At 46.5% G+C, this 17315-nt stretch overlaps 1 long non-coding RNA gene across 1 annotated transcript; it reads right to left on the bottom strand.

The window, feature by feature from the left end:
• Nucleotides 1-1921: 1921 nt before the first annotated feature.
• LOC134477978 (uncharacterized) lies at nt 1922-4408 on the bottom strand. The gene is made up of 3 exons (XR_010050316.1): nt 4183-4408; nt 2868-3029; nt 1922-2039 (listed from the first exon to the last, which is right to left on the bottom strand). It is a non-coding gene; the product is annotated as an uncharacterized LOC134477978 (long non-coding RNA).
• Between the last annotated feature and the right edge of the window lie 12907 nt (nt 4409-17315).

Here is a 17315-nt window from a genome sequence, read left to right as displayed (position 1 = left end):
ATGTGTATCACAAATGTACATTTCAGATGTTTATGTTACTTACCATTGCATATTTATTCATATTGAATTCGGCTTGCTAACGTATTAAAGGGCTTTACAGTCCCCATCCCTCACTCTGGGTGACCTTTATTTTTCCTTGTCCAGTTCAGAGATCTGGCCTCGTAGTATAGATGGAAGTTTCTCTGCTCTTTTAGTTTTGGGAAATGGTTTACGCATCAGAGGAGCTAAATGATTTGTGAAGGTTTGGTAAATGTAGCAGCAAGGTCCTCCATCCCTAGTACAGTTCCCTGTGTATTTTGAGAATTAATCAAGGGTTTACGTGGATTTTCTTTTCTCTGTCAGTGTGGGTAATTGTTTTCAAAAATTGCCATTGACATATTGTTCTTTCTTTTTCTCTTGTTATTGGCTTATAATTATTGTCATCCATCTTTCTGCTTCCATTTTTACTCAGCTTCAGGTGATATTGGTTTTGATTTGTTTTGCTGAGATTAGACACTATTGAGCATTGTTTACAGTGTACAATCTTTGTTTAGCTGCTGTTTGCTTTTTTCAAGCGTGTTTATCACATGATTCCTTAATTTCTTGCCCTATTTTTAAAGCTTGTTTTGATTATTACTTACTTCTGTGTCACTTTTTTTTTCCAATTTCAGCTCAAGGCTTGGTTCATTACATTTTCTATCTTTGTTCTGTTAAACTATCTAGGGTCAAGACAATAAAGCTTTCTATAGAAATTCCTTAAACAGAATCTTAAAAGTTTTAGTATATGGCATTTCTATTATTATTTGAGTCCAAATTTCTAAGTTTCATTATTATTCTTCTTTGGATACATGAAGTATAAACAAATGTCTTTTATTTCTAATGCTTATTTTTGTCTGAATATTACTTTTGGTGTTGAGTCTTCATATTAGAGCCAAAGAATGTGTTTCCTGTAATACTGAGAGATTTCTCTGTTCAGAAAATGACAGTGAATATAAGCATTCATCTTCACAGACCCTGGAAAGTATGAGGAGCTTCAGAGTTCAGGAAAGGACTGGAATGGAGCAGGTCACGCCAGATGACACTGAGAGCCAGCCTCAGGACAGAGCCCCGGTAAGCAGGCGTCATCACCAGGGACACCAGGAGGTGTCGCCACACAGGCAGCCACTTAAAGGAGCCTTCCCAGTGTTGTTTGGAGAAGTAATCTAACACACTTGCATTGACAATTGCTGTGGTGAGAACACTGGAAACCTGTCCTCTTAGCAAATCTCAGCAAATACTTATACTAACTGAGGTTAGTGCTGCATATTAGGGCTCCAGAACTTTTCACCCCATCACTGCAAGTTGGTGCCATTTGGCCAGCAGCTCCTGTCCCTGTGGACACCCCAACTTAGGTCTCCTGGACTCCAGGAATGGGAGGGAAGAAATGTCTGCTCTCTTAACCACCACAAGGAAATGGCCTTTCCTTCACCCTCGCTAGGAGCCCAGCACAAATCCTTCCCTGTAATGCATCTCAGATTGCCTCCCTGACACTCCAGAGCATGGCCAAGCACACGACATACCTGGATGCTTGGACATCGCTGTGGATGGGCTCCATCACCAAATGGGCTCTGCCACACCTGTCATCCTCTCGTCCAGCCTTCGCTCCTCTGCAGTGGCCTCTCTCCCCTCCACATGCGAGTGAATCACACACCTGCTGGGTGCAGACCACATAGCGCCACTGGGTCCCTCTCACCAACTCATGGCTGTTCTTGCTCTTCCCATCTCACGAGTGGGAGACAGAAGCAGAGAAAGTGGGCACCCTCGGCAAAGCTTCCTACCTCTTTGCGTGTAAGGGCTTTAGTCACCTTAACCCAACTCTGGAATAAATGGCATTCCCACCTGTGGGAACCGATGACTTAATCACTCTCCCAGTGCTGCAATAAAATACCCAACACCCTCAGCTCCAAGGAGGAGAGGTTTATTTAGCTCACAGTTTCCAGTGGGTTCAGCCCACGGTCTGATGGCTCTAAGGCAGCAAGGGTGGGAAAGCCAAAGGAGGAAAGCTGTTCAGTCCATGGCAACTGGGAAGCAGAAAAGGCTGAAGTCAGGAACAAGAATACAACTTCCAGTTCACACATCCAGGGCCCTCCCTCCATCCAGGCCCCTCCCCCTAACAGCCCATTTATCTCTGAAATCATCAGTGGGTGAATCTACTGATGGGTGCAGCACTTCCTGATCCAATCACCCTTCAATCCCTGAGACCTTTAGATCCAAACCAAAGGACCAGGCAGTGGGCCTGACCCAAATACAAACACTCCTGGACCCAGTTCACTCCTTCTCTCCAGGAGAGGCTGTTGGCTTCCTATCTGTTCCTGTGTGGGCCTGCACTCCTTAGAATCCTCTATCCCCTGTAAACGTGGTGTACTCCACTTTCTGTGTGCAAACCTCAAGACAGTTCACAGAATTCAGTGCAGGCGAGTCAGTGGTACCTTGTTTACACACCATGCACAGGGGGCAGGCACTAAAACCGAGCAGTGGTCAATATTTTGTGTTTGATGAGAGGCCAAGCAGTGAGAATGCATTTTAATGTCTCCTGTTTATGAGTTTCCAAGGAGATTTCTGGCTAATGAAGGACGTACTCTGTCAAGCATGTGTGTTCCCTGTCTCTGGGCTGCCTGACTGTTAACTCCCCAGCCACACACAGCTTTCTGCCTTGGCACAGCGGGTGAGTCCTCCTGGGACAGGCCCAACTCAGTGCTCCCTGGGCTCTCGCCGTGGCTCGGCAGCCGCAGCTGCACACATCTCCCCAGCAAGGAGATCGGTCTGGGCCAGGCTGTCAGGGACAATGTGAGCCCCACATAACCATGAAGCTTCTAACACAGCATCAGATGTTGGGAAACAGTAATAACCTGTTTTCTCCTCCAGACAAAGGCCCACGCCACTCCTGGGCACAGCATGCAGAAACATCTCTTTTCTTCTCCAGTGTGGCAGCCGGAATCAGTGTTGACCTTGGTCAGCAGGAACTGACAGGCAGCTACTGCTCCAGATGGCACCCAGGTCTCAATGGCTTCCTAAAGAAGGTGAAGCCTGGGAAGTGCCACACCTGCACACAGGCTCCGTGCCAACACCCAAGGCCCCTCTGGAACTGACTGACCTTCAACCATTGTCCCCCCACTTCCCTCCCCTGCATATCATCCTGCAGGCTTTTCATGCTTCTGAAAGCCCTTGGGGTACTTGGACATGATCTCCAGACTGCAGCTGTTCTGAGACGGGATGCTCTGAGTTAGAGGGCTGCCTGCTCAGAGGACCCAGCAAGGATTGTGTGCTAACCTGTCTAAGCACAGGGCTTCTTCTGTTTTTAGTTTAAGTTGTCTTATGCATTTGTCCAGCTCTTGCTTTTTAATTTAATTAATTAATCTGTAGATGCTTTAAGATTTTATATTTTCTGGTCTACATCTCTAGACATTTTACGTTTCTATTTTCAGAGAGTTGCTCGGTTGCCCAGGCTGGGCTCAGACCTGCCGCCTCACTGCCCCAGCCTCCAGAAGTGCAAGAGGACAGGAGCATGCCCGTGCCTGCCAAATTCACCATGCTTCCAAAAGCCTTAAATGACCAGTATCCCTTTCAGGACAGGCAAATTAAAGACCTCATTGCTGGTTTAATGGGGAACATGTGTCATTATTCTGGTGACCAATGACGCAGGCTTTAATCCAAGCCTGACATGAAAAGTTGGATTAGAACCAGAAGGCAGCAGAGGAGGTGGCATTTCTCCTTGTCCGCCTGTCCTCTTCAACCTGTACCTCTTTTATTTCTTTTCCTTTTGACTGCATTTTTATTTCAATGCTCTCGCTCTTCCCATTTTCCTCCTAATCTCTTTCCAGCCTATCATTTAGAAAAGATAATGAGGGTTAATCGCTTCCCTCAGTGTTGATTGACTTACATGCACAATGATGGCTGGCCCTCAGTGACTCTACCCACCTGCAGCCTCTCTGACTTCCCCTCCTCTCTCCAGCACCTGACAACCGCTGGCCACTGGCCTCAAGGCTGCCACTCTCCTTGGGAACCCATCCACCATGGGCCCTTGCTGAACCTCGCAGTTATCAGAACACCCATAAGAAGCCACCCACACCCAGCTGTGCCCCAGTCCATAGGGCCCGTGTCTGTCAGCTGCACCCTCAGTGCTCAGAGTCCTTGGCATCACCACAGTTCAGGCCAGAGACAGACCTGCAAGATAAGGAAGCAATCTCAGTCTCAAACACCAGCGGGGCTCCTGATCCCTGATCCCTGCTGCATCCTGCCAGACAGCTCTCCTTCGTGGTCAGTGGAGACAGAAGACTTCACCCTTCTCTGGACTGGAACAGAAAACTCAAAGTTTCCATCTTGCATGGTGATTGGAAGAAGCCTAGCCTCCCATGGCCTAGGGAGGCCATGGGAGAGTTGCAGGCACGGGAATTGTGACCTTTCCAGTTCAGCAGAATGGGTAAGGAGGGAAGTGTAGACACACACAGGGACACAAAAGTGAGTGATTCAGCTGCACCTCACCTTTGCCCCCCACACGCTGCTGTGCTCCCTCTCGGATCCCCTTCTCTCTCCTCCACCTCCACCTTCTTTGTGTTTCTCACTTCCTACTTTGTCCCTCCACAGTGCTCGGGCTCCTGGGACTCCTGTCACAGCCATGCAGAACAGAGGTGACCAGCCTAGGTCACCAGCTCCCAGAGGTCCAATGACAGTGCATCTTTTCTTGTTCCCTAAATCTTCAAATTATTTAAAGCCAATGGTACAAATGTCTTCTATCCCAACCTTTCTTAATGACTGGAACAGCTGGCGATGTTGTTCTGCGTATCTACACAGCAGCAGCAGCAGTCAGGAGGAACTGTGCAGTGTGTGTCACCCCAGACTACAGCTCTCACTCCCCAGAGGCAGCTCCGTGGCTTATCATCATGGGCTGAGCCCCTCTGTATCCCCCAAACTCCTGTTTTGAGCTCTAGCACCCATTGTGGGGATGTCAGAATTCAGACCTTAGCAAGATAATGCCATCTTGGGATGAAGCCATTATGGACGGGGTTGGGCCCTTACAGAAAAGGGCCACCTGCGTGGATGGAGGAACCCACGCCACGTGGCATTTGCCCTTGGCTGACTCCATGCCTGTGGATTCCGCACCCTGGCCACAGCCACCTACGAATTCCAACTCTGCTCTGTGTTTTGTTTCTCTTTGGCATCAGAGCCTAGAGATCCCAACCAACTGACCAACCTGACTGTGGAGGAGGTCAGTGCCCCAGGAAAGAAGGTAAGAGTCAGGAGCTCCAGGAAGAAATAACAGGTGTGGCCGGCAGCCCTGGGACACCATATGGCATCGTAAACTACAGAAAACAATGTGAGGTTTTAGTCTGAAAGTGACTGCTTCATAGTGTGTTAGTACTGGAGAAGAACCTCGGTGCAGTGCTTAATGAGTGTTTACCTCTGGGAAGAGGTTATGACGGTGCCTCAGAACAATGACAGAACAACTCCACTTCAGGGTTTCCAAGGCCGTCTCCCACAATAATTAGGAGAGACAGCCACAGGAGACAGCTGCAGCGTGGGTATGGGCTGAACATAAGCCCCTTGAGAACTCCAAACTGAGCCACGTGAGTGGCTTTAGAGGCAGCTGGATCTAGAAGTCCTGACACTAAATCCAAAAGTCAGCTTGAACCCCTGCCCTACGGCCTGCATCCAGCAGAGTCCACAGGGCTCTGATTGCTTTTGCCATTTACCAGCGTGAGCAAGGACATGCCTCAGCTTGACCGATGGCCACAGTCTGGGGTGTATGGGCAGAGAGGCCCCTGGAGGAAAAAGCGCACCTCACAAACTCACAGACTGTATGCTATGTGGGGAAAATTGTGAACTGCTTGACTTCAAGACTGGAGGTCCTGGAAAGCAACCACTTATCAAAAATGCAGAGAAATACTCTTGAGGACTCAGGTTTTTTTTTTTTTTTCCTTATTGAGGGGATTCTTTCTTTCTTTCTTTCCCCCTTTTTTCTTTTTCTTTTTTGTTTTAACTTTTTCCCTTTTGTCTTTTTTTATTTAAAACATGTTCTATTCTTCTTCTTTTTTCTTGCTTGTTCTTTTCTATTGCTGTCATCTACTATTATTAATTTCCTTTTACTCCTCAATAGAATCCTCTATCACAATTTTTCTGCCTTTTCATCTTCCCTTGATTGATATTTCAAATTTTTTCTCAGTGAGTCTTTCCTTACCCCCTCTGTCTTCACTAGAACAACAGTTAAGCTTTATGAATCTTTAGACAGCTAACTCTATGCTTTTCCTGTTTCATACTATTGTTAATAGAGGCACAGTTGTTCCATTTGATAGATATTTACATTAGGTCAATATCCGGTTTGTCTTAGTGTTTGTAGGTCTCTTTTTTAAAGTTAAGAATGGTACATGGGTTCTTAGGGTATGTCAACATCCAGTTTGTTTTTAACACTATTATTGTTGCCAGTTTTATTAACATACTCAAGACACCATAATTGTTGCCATCAATTGGTTTTCTCTGTATGTCAATATCTAGGTTGCCTTGTGTCATTACGAATACTGTGGCATATTCCAAGAGAAATGGATAGTGAGTCACTTACACTGCAGTCTCACCTCCAAAATAAACGGGAGTGGTGAAATTCTGGGACAAAGCAAAGGCCATATAATACTCAATAAAGCATGCTTAAGTAAATGCAAAAGAATCAAAATTATTCCACACCCATTATCACATCATTGTGCAATGGAACTACAGACATTATGCAAACACAAGGAAGTTCAGCAATACTGTCTTGAATCAACACGTCATAGAAGGAATCAAGAAAGAGATCCAAATAAATAACTGTATGATGAATCTTAAGGTCACAGAAAGTCAAGAATAATCCAAATGCAAAGCTAGAGCCAGACAGAAAATTACTGACTCAGAAAAAAAATCAATGAAATGCAGCATAAAAAACAATAAAAGAATCAATGAATTTAAGTTATTCAAAAAATACACAAACCCTTTGAAAATAACATGAAAAGGAAAGGAAGGACCCAAATCAATGCAATTAGAAACAGCAGCAGTGAAATCACAAAAGACACTACCCAAGTCCAGAAGAACTCAGAAGGAATAGATGGATTAATAGATACATATTATTACCAAAATGGAGCCAAGAATATACAAAAACCCTGAATAATTCATTAGCAAAAAATGAAATTAAATCAGTAACTTAAAAAAAAAAAAACTACCAACTAAGAAAAGTTTAGGTCTTAACATATTCACCATCAAAATTTTTAAGAATGTCAGGGAAGATTAATCACCAATACTCTTCAGTCTCTTTAATGAGATCAAAAGAGGAGAAGAATCCCCCAAGTCCCTCTTGGAAGCTAACATTACCCTGATCTCAAAACCAGACAAAAGCAGACCCACCTACCCACCCCACTCCCACAAAAAAAGAAAGAAAAAAGAAAACCTATAGGATAATCTCTTTAATGTATAGTAAATATAGATGTAAAAATCCTCAGCAAGATATAGGAATACAGAATGTGGCAAGTCATCAAAAAGATCATACATTTGAAGTACTTTCATCTCACAGATGCAAGGATGATTCAACACACACAAATCAATAAATGTTATACATTAATATAAATATGAAAAAAGACAAAAATCACATGGTAACTTCAATAAATATAGAAAATTCTTTGACAAACTCCAACATTGATTCTTGATTTAAAGAAAAAATAAATATAAAAGGACCTTATCTCAAGCTGATAAAAGCCATTTATGATAAACCTACTACCACCGTCATACTAAATGGAGAAAAATGGAAAACATTCCCTTTAAAATTGAGAACAAGATAAGGATGTCCACTATTGCCTGTCTGTTTCAGTACAGTACTTGAAACATTATCCAGAGCAATCAGAAAAGAAAAAACATAAAAGAGACATGGGTAGGACAGGAAGAAGTCAAATCATCACTATGTACAGAAAACATGATCCTCTACATAGAAGGCTCAGAAACTTTCACCAAAGACTCAAAGAATTAATAACCAAATTCACCAATGTAGATGGGAACAAATTCAACACAAAAAAAATCAGTAGCGTCCCTGTGTACCAGTAATGAATTTATGGGAACAGAAATTAGGAAAACAATGCCATTCACAGTAGCATTCAAAAAATTATTTACTTAAGAATTAACCTAATTAAGGAAGTGAAAAACTTCTACAATCAAAACTACTATACTCTGAAAATGGAGATATCAAAAAATGAAAGTGATTCCCTGTTCCTACATAGATTAAACCAATATTGTCAAAATGGCCTTATTTAAAATACTATTATTTACAAACTTAACACCACTGCAATCAAATACCAACAGCATTCCTCACAGAACTAGAGAAAACCATCCTAAAATTTATATGGTATAGGGGAAATCAGAAGAGCAATAACAATTTGAAGTTATATCACAAAGCTACACTGAATTTAAGTGTACTACAAATCTACAGTAACGTTATATTTGAAGTTATATTTCAAAGCCACAATGAAAAAATCAGTATGTCACTGGCACAAAAACAGGCATGTGAATTACTGTTATTTGATCTTCAACAAAGAGTTCAAAAAATGTAACTGTTGGGAAGACAGTCTCTTCAATAAATGATGCTGGGAAACTGGCTATCCATGTGCCAAAGACTGAATCTAAACGCATGTCTCTCCCCATGTACTAAACTAAAATCAACCTGGATCAAAGATTTAAATGTGAAGACAGAGGCATAATCCAATCTAAAACAAAACAGATAAAACTCTTATAGACATGAATACAGGTGAGGACTTTCTGAACAGGACCCCAGTGGCACAAGAAATAATACCAAGAATCAACAAATGTGATCATATCAATCAGAAAGCTTTTACACAGCAAAGAACACAACCGATAGAATGAAGACAGCTTACATAATAAGAAAAAGTTGTTTTCCAGCTGTTCTTTAGACAGAGAACTAAGATGCAGAACGAAAAGAGCTTCAAAAAGTAGAGCCCCCCATCAAAGACTGACCAAAAAATCAATGACTTTCAGAAGTACAAATCAAATGGCCAATAAATATAAGGACAAAATCCAAGATTGTTGGTGATTAGAGAAAATGCAAATTAAAATAGCACTCAGCTTCCATCTTACTCCAGAAAAAACAGCCACCAAGAAATCAAGTAACACATGCTGGCGAGACTGAGGGAGACAGGGACACCCTTCGACCCTGTGCTGGGAGTGTAAACCAGCACAACCACTGTGGGCATCGGCATGGAGGTTTTCAAAAAAGTAAAATGAGAAATTCCATTCAACCCAGCTACTCTCCTTCCAAGTATCTTCCCAGAAGAATTAAAGACATCGTATTACAGGGATACACACACATCCACGTTTACAGAAGCTCAGCTGGATACTGATGTGGCCTATATGTCCACCTAAGATGAGTGGATGGAAACAGTGCAGTGTTGACACACAGTGGAGTGCTACTCTGGTATAAAAAAGATTCACACGAAGCATTCATAGGTAAACGGGTGCACTCTGACACAGTAATGTTAAGTGAAACAATTCAGATGCACAAACTTAAATAGCATAAGATTACTATATGAGAAAATCCAAATATAAATAAAGAGCAAAATAAAAGGAAGTAGAGAGATGGATCTGTGTGGTCAGTGGTACCTCCTGGACATCATTTCTGCTGGTTAAGTCACCCAGCCTATGATGCTTTGCTGCAGTTGCCCAAAGGACTAAGAAGACTCACAAGGTCACAGTTGTCATCGGTCGACACCGCAGTCCCCTGGAAAGTATGGGAATCCCCTGAACCCTACCAAACACTGACTGTCTAAATGGCAAGGTTTAGAAGTCCCTGGCGATTCCAACCTTCCAGCAGACCATGACCCAGGGCCTGAGGGGCCTTCTTCTCCTAAAGAGGAGACTGTTGGGTTTCTCGAGGTCCTTTCTGATTTAAGACCCCGCTGTTTTGCACTGTTGAATGTTTGCTAGCATGTGACTGCAGTACCTAATGGTTACATTTCTCCTGAGAGGCTGGGATGCGTGCATAACACACCTGAATTCCTTCATCCCCTTCTCTTTCGCTCTGTCTGCCCACCCTCGTCATCTTCCCAGCTGCAAAAGATCCATCTGCCGGGTGTCAGTTTTCTTTCCTTAGTCTGTTGGACATGTTGAGAGAAAAAACAAAGTGTCAGCCCCCATGGTTTAATAAATGCCTGGAGTTTCCATTTTAGTGCCAAGGAACCTTTCGAAAAATGGACAGAAATTATATTTCTTTTGGAGCTTTTGGTTTGCAAAAGAACCTCTTGTGAAATAAAAGCTACAAGCTAGTACAGGTAGCATTTGGATCTCACTGATGGCGCTAAATGGCTGACGGGTGACATTCAGGAGTTAAGCATTGGAGGTAGAGAAAATAATTTCCTGCAGCCAGCTAAGAATGGCTAGAATTTTATAGGATCAAATGGAGAGCAGAGAGTGCTTTACATGGGTAAAAAACAAACCAGTCCCCACTGGACAGTGAAAGAAGGGCAGGCAGTGACAGGTGAGAGGAGAGTAGAGGGCATCGCGCTTGTCTAATGGGAAGGAGTAGTGAGCTCTGTCAGCGTGATCTCTTTTATTCCTCCTTCACCACCAAAGGGCGGGCACTGGAACTATTCTCCAAGGACAGGAAAGAAAACATAAACCTGGAAAGATTAAAAAATTCACCGAGACTGACAGGGGACAAGGGACAGAAGTGAGCTTGACCTTCCAAAGCCTGGAAGCCCAGCCTGCCAACCGCTGTGCTCACCTCCCTCCTGCTTAGGGACTGGAGGACAGAGCTATGCAGTCTGTGCCCCAACAGCCTCCCAGCTGGTATCACCCAGCCACCTGTCATTCAGAGGCTGTGACAAGAAAGACATGGCCAAAAATGGAGTCCACCGGATGTGTGAAGGGCAACTTCCGAAGGAGGAAAGCCAGAGCAGTTCACAAGAGCTGTCCCTTCCCAGCCCCTGAATAGTCACTGGTCCACTCTCTGCTCTTAGCAGATGGAACCTCCATGGAGTGGAGCTCATCCCTGTCACACTGAGCTGTCCCTCCTCGGAGGGTGCCAAAAGCAGGTGCCAAACAGATGGCTTCGCCCGCCTGCTTCCCTTATTACACTACTTCGAAAGCCAAAAGTCTGAGAGGTGGACATTGGCCACTAGGCCCACCTGGACATGCCTTGGCTGGTCCTCACACTCCAGCCATCTGCAGGCCGCCATGTGCATCCATCCAAAACATCCGTCTGTGCAGGGAAGGGGCAGGGCCGCGCCCACTCTGAAACAGCTGCCTCTCAACCAGGAGGCTTCAGATGAAGCCTTCAAATCAGGTGCCCAAGATCTTGTCATTTGGAATAAAAGCAAATGAGGACAAGTTCAACTCAAGGGCTCTTGGAGAACACATATCAAAGCTGCACACAGACACTGTCTGGGTCTTTGTAATCACATCAGAAGACGCAAGACAGGCATGGTGGCAATGTAATGAGTGTGGGCACGCTTGGTGGCCTATTTATCCTGAGAGGTGGCAATTCAAGGACACAGATGCTTGGGAAATTTCCATTTCACTGGTGGCAGATTCTCTCCTCAATAAGCTGCCTCAGGCTCTGGGGTGTGAACAATCCAATGTCCTTCTGGGCCAGTTTCTGGACATAAAGAGAAAGGGTCAGAGGGGCTGAGCTGGCAAAGCCCATGGCGACGTGGAATTTCATTTGTCTGCTCCTTGGCTGTGTCTTGCATTGGCAGAATGGACTGGCTTCTGTGGTCCAGCCATCCTCTGTCACAGGTTCAGGCTCCAGCCCTGTCCTGTCTGAAGAGTGTGGACTAAGGAGCCAGTGGTCACTCACCACCTGGTGTGTGAAGCAGAACCCACAAGGCTACTTAAGATATTTGTCAGTGGTTCATGTTTTCAAGAACCCTTCCCCTTAATTTCATCCAGCCACAGTGCACCACTTTCTGGGGCAAGTGGGGCGGGAATCTCTGCACTGCTGAGGTCAGTGCTTTAAACTCTGCTCTGCCCTTGGGGCTCCAGCCCAGATCATCCCAGGATGCCCCTGGTCATGGGGTGTAACTGCTCATCCAGCCTCACCCCCAGCTGGATGGATGGAAGCATATCCACATCCCTGTGCCCCAGCCTCCTCCACCAGGACCACAGAAGCACTGTCACCAGTGTGAGGGGAGGAGGGCTTTGCATGGGACACGGCGCCCTGCTGTCATTCCATGATTCTGACCTCTCTTCAGAGACAAACCTCAGATGGCCCCAAGTGGGAGATGCTTTCCCGGCAGGAACTATGATGCCAGCCACTGCCAAGGTCCCCACATCTCCCGGACACAGAACAGAGAGAGTGTTCCCCGGCAGATGCCTTCTCTGAGAGCGAGATGCCTTCTCTGAGAGCGACGATGTCTCGGAGCCACACCAAGGACACAGAGGTTTGGGAAAGCTCATCGGCAAGTCCTGCTGGGCTTTACCAAAAGACATATCTGGCATTTGTCTTTCTTATGGGCCTGAGGCATGGAATTGTCTTCTCTCACACTACAAAGTAACTCCAATTATAAAATATTCCAGTGATGAGCTTCACCTAGGTCAACACCAGTGGGAAACCTTGCTCTGAGAACATTTTGCAAGAAGCTTGACAGAGCTCAACATACCTATTTAAAAGCAATCTGTTTTGGATGCGTTGGCGCCTGCTAAGCATCCACCAGTAACTGCTCATCGCCGTTAGAGCCCTTGGTTTGAGCCTAGCACAACTCCCATGACTCTCTACACAGTAACGTTGGATCATTCATTCTTCACTGCCACCATGTGCAGGCCCTGGGCTAGCACTGGCCAGGCACTGTTCCGCGGGGCTGGGGTCACTGGCGTGATCTGAGCGGCTGATGCTGGCACCTCATTTTGCTGCAGCAATCACAGGCACCAGACCTGCAGGACGGTCTCAGTCTGCGTCCTCAACAGCTCTGTCCCTGTGGCCTAAGGAACAGGCGCTCTGCTTAGGAGGCTGAAGCAGGACTTGGATTTAATAGATTCAGGTGGCAGCCAATTCTCTCCTCCAATTCACAGCAGCTTTGCAACAATAATTAGAGCTAGGACTTCATTAAGCTCATTAAATCACCAAACCAAACTGTCTTCTTTTAAATGTTAATTATGTCCCCTCCAGGCCCCTGTCCTATCATGAAAGGACTGTCAGACTATAGACAATTGGGAGAAATAAAGTTTCTATTCCCCTTGTTGATCAGGCCCAGGCCAAGGGAGAATCCAAGGTCATGGTCTCCATCCATTGTCAGCAGGGGCCAGGCAGAGCAGGGGAGCAGGCTCAGGACCCTCAAAAGCAAAGCAAAGGCCTTTGGGGCCGTTGACTGTGAGGCAGAAGGTACCAGAGCTGATATTTCTCTTACTTAAAACATCAGAGAGGCAGTGGGAGAAGATGTTGGTGCAACAAAGTTCACGGTCCTAATACAGACCCACAAAGCACCTTCTTGAAACACATCACAAATCCTCAGACTGCTTGCTATACTTTTAGTGTTTTTTGTGACCCAGTCTCTGCGCTTGAAAACCCCCAGATGCTTAACTCCTAGGGCTAAGGGCTCAGTTCACATAAATCCCATCCCTTCTAAGACCACCAGAGGAGGTCCTTGGGTGCAGGATGCGAACAGGAGCAGAATGGGGACCCCTCTCCCCAGCAGACACAAGAGTGCTGCCAGCACACGTAGCCAGGGACGAGCAATAGGAGAACTGTGAGATCCCCAAAGACCTGCCATGAAGATGACAAAAGAGCAGTTTCTGGAAAGGTCTCCTGGGCAGCAGAAGGATCTGGACACACAGCTGGAGTAGAAGGGGATTCTGGCAGAAGGAAAAAGGAGTGAGCTCTCAGCATGCAGGGCAGCACGGGAGAGGGGACAGTGTGAGCAGAGCCGGGCAGAGGTGGGCACAGAGGAGCTAGCGCCCGAGGTGGAGGGTCTGAAATTTAAAGGTCAGGAGTAGAAAGCAGAGACTGAAACTTAAACCCTGAAGTCACAGGGCTGGAAATCTGATAGGAAATCACTTCTCACAACAAAGAAGCTGCTACTGTATCACACTGATGAGCGAGAGCTGGAAGAGCAGTGACCCATGTCCTGGCCCAGTGTCCACGTTCTTTTGGGCACTCAGTGAAGACTTAATGATGATGAATGGAACTGGCAACAGGCTGCAGGGCGAGAGGACCAGGGCAGTGATGTGAAGTGGGGAGAAATAAGGAAGGTGGGTTGAGAATGATGGATGATAAGGCTTAAAATACCGCGGTGTCCAAGCAGAGTCCATGAGAAGGATGAGGACCAGAGGTCAAGATGGGAGACACAGTCACACAGTGAGGACCAGGGCAGCAGATGAAGTGAGACTCCTCACTGCGAGGTGCAGAGCCCTGGAGAAGACCCGAGAGTACCCTAACCCTAGCCTTAACCCTAACCAGAGTGAGGAGAAGAAGAAAAACACACCTGAGGAAGAGCAGTCAGGGCGGAAGCAAAACCACAGGAGCCCAGAGTGTGGCGGCCAGCTGTGAGCTGACTGGATGAAGCAGTGCTGACCCCTTCACTGCCCTCTTCAGGCCAAGCCTCTCCCCACAAGCTGCGGGCCTTTGCTGTGCCTTTGAGTGTTCAGAGCCCGGTCCCCTGCTCTGCCCTGCCCATCTGATGATGCTCATGCCATGAAGACCATGACCTTGGGTTCTCCCATGGCCTGGGCCTGATCAACAAGGGGAATAGAAACTACAGTCCTCCTTTCACGATGGGATATGGGGGCCTGCAGGGGACACAATTCACATTTAAAAGAAGACATCACCATGACAGCTGAGACCAAGGGCATCATGCTGATGCAGAACCAAGTCCAAAGAGAATCTTGAGACATTTATTGCTTCTATAAAGATAGCTTCAAAATAAATACATGACAGCAATAAAGAGATTTAAGTATGTAAACTAGTGGCCAACCTCTTCTTATTAAAGAAGTCCAGAAAAATTCAAAGTTGATGTGTCAAATGTTCCTAAGTTGGGCTAGAACAGGGTTCCTTATGACTCAAAGGCAACTTCTGTTCCTTTCTGAAAGGATGGGGGTGTCCAGCCCGCTGGAGCATCCATGGAGTGCAGGGCTGCAGGTTTTATTAAACGGTTCCTTTACACGGTTCCATGGATTTCCCTTCCTGTACCCACTCTCTGTAGCCTGTTCCTATGGCCACAAATTGAGAATATGATTATTTAGCACAAGTGAAGAGGCGAGAAAAACCTGTCTTCACTGTCTTCATTTAAGAGCTGCATCTAATGAGGAATCAAACAACCAACAGGCAGAAGCTCATTTTGCAAACTTCCTGTCTGCGGTCCTGCGTCTGGCTCCCATGCTGCTCGCTGTTAGCTCACCCTGAGCAGAGGACTGAGGTGCAGGAAGTCCTTCCAGTGTGGTCAGCATAGAGAAAGTCCACGAGTGTTTCCAAGCTCTAGGATCCTTTCCAAGTTTCTTTTTCTTCAATAAAGACACAGCCTTAAGCAGCTTGAACACTGCAGGTTGAATTTCACTAGTAAGGGAACAGTAACAAGGCGCTGTGCCAGGCCCTGGTCTGTGCCTGGGGAGTAACTGGAAATGCGCTGCCCAGCGGTGTCCACCTCCTCCTCCCTGCCTCTGTCTTCAGTGCTGTTCAGACATGCAGTAACTGTGCTCACTGCGGAGAGCAGATACACTTCTGTATCACGCCTCAGTCCTTTTCGCTTCCCTCTCCCTCCTTCTCCTGTCTCCCTCCGTCCCCTGAGCCCTTCCTGTTCATTTAAGACCTGTGATCAGAAGCCAAAATGCCAGTGACAAGGTGCAAGAGGCTTCTGCCACTTCTCACCCAGGCTGTGGCTTTTGTCCCGACCCCGGGCCGAAGGACCCTCAGGGGTCTGGGCCTCTCAGTCCTGAGAGCCACTAAGCTGAAACAGACCCTGCTTGACCTATGTCCCAGGTTAGAGACACAGAGACGAGCTCCTAAACCGTTCCCACTTCGTATGTGGTACACGCACATTCCTGTCCTGGGTTTGAAGGCATCACTCGCTAGACCTTAGTAAGGCTATTCGCTTCTGTAGATGCAGGGACCGTGCTCTCTCCCAGGAACTGGTTCTTCAGGCCTAAAGCCTCCACGTCAGGCTCTGACACAGAGGTGAGTTAGGTAGACATTATTTTAAAAGGACTTTTCCTAAATGACAAATGCATAAGTATTTTCACCATTAAAAAAAAAATTTGGAAAATTGGTAAAATCCAAGGTTCAACCACTTATACCCCCTATCCAAAGAGAACGGCGGCTGACGTTGTACTGACCGGCCTTCCAGGACTTACATTTCATGTATACTTACATGACATACGTGGCTGTGCGCACGCACACCTTTGTTTAAATGCGGGACTGTGTAGCACGTTCCGAGCCAGGTGCGGTTTCCGTCTCCTTGAGTATCTCTCCGTGCAGCAGGGATCAGGTGGTTTAGGGCCTCTGTCACCCCCAGCACTACATCCCTCTGTGACCAAAGGCATCAGCGACAACAATCACAGCTTACTGTGTGTTCTGAGGGTCAGCGTCCATCCAGTCCTCCACCATAGTGGCCATATGAAGGTACAGGTGGGGAAACTGAGGCCCAGGGCAGCACCCTGCCCAACGCAACCCTGATAACTTCCGTTAGGCTCCCTGCAGGTTTCACTGGAAGCTTATAAAGAATGTCTTTGTGGGCAGCTGTATGTCCAGCGACCAGAGCAGCAGATCAGTCCTGCAGCTGCGCTTTCTGAGGCTGAGATATGTTTAAAGACTTTCCGAGCACATCTTCCCAAATCGCTCTCCACACTGCTTTTTAATTTGGGGGCTGGCAGGGGGTAGGGGGGAAAGAGCTGCTTTTGCTTGTATAAATCCAGTCCTGAGCACAGTCAGCCAGTTTTCAGACATCGGGGAGCCCGTGCCGCAGGGAGGCGCCCCTTGTTCCCTTGAGTTTCTGGTGCTGAGCACTGACACCACAAGCATTGTGGCTGCCTGTGGAGCTGGGACGCTGCACCCCCAGAGGTCTGCAGTTGGACCTTCCCCAGATTCTGGGAGCCCCACAGGCTGCTAGAGGACCTCACCTTCAGATGTACCTGTGGCTTCATTGGAAGGTAGGACCTCACCCAGCGTGGCTGCCAATGTAAGATGCGAACCCTGACCAATGTGTGGACAGACACTATGTCCCTTTTCATCAGGCTTCAGCATAGAGGCACCGTTTCAACGTATGGTCACATCCAGTGCCTCTTTCTGTCCTTCCTCATCTTCTAGAAGCTTCCAGAAGTGCTGCACTGAATTAAATCAATCCCCACGTTAGCATTCT

Source organism: Cavia porcellus, unplaced genomic scaffold, assembly GCF_034190915.1.
Source record: "Cavia porcellus strain 051 isolate PalLab524CR breed Dunkin Hartley unplaced genomic scaffold, mCavPor4.1 scaffold_11, whole genome shotgun sequence".
Classification (NCBI taxonomy): domain Eukaryota; kingdom Metazoa; phylum Chordata; class Mammalia; order Rodentia; family Caviidae; genus Cavia; species Cavia porcellus.
Note: the sequence above shows the minus strand (reverse complement) of the source record. Positions and strands in the feature narration are given on the sequence as shown.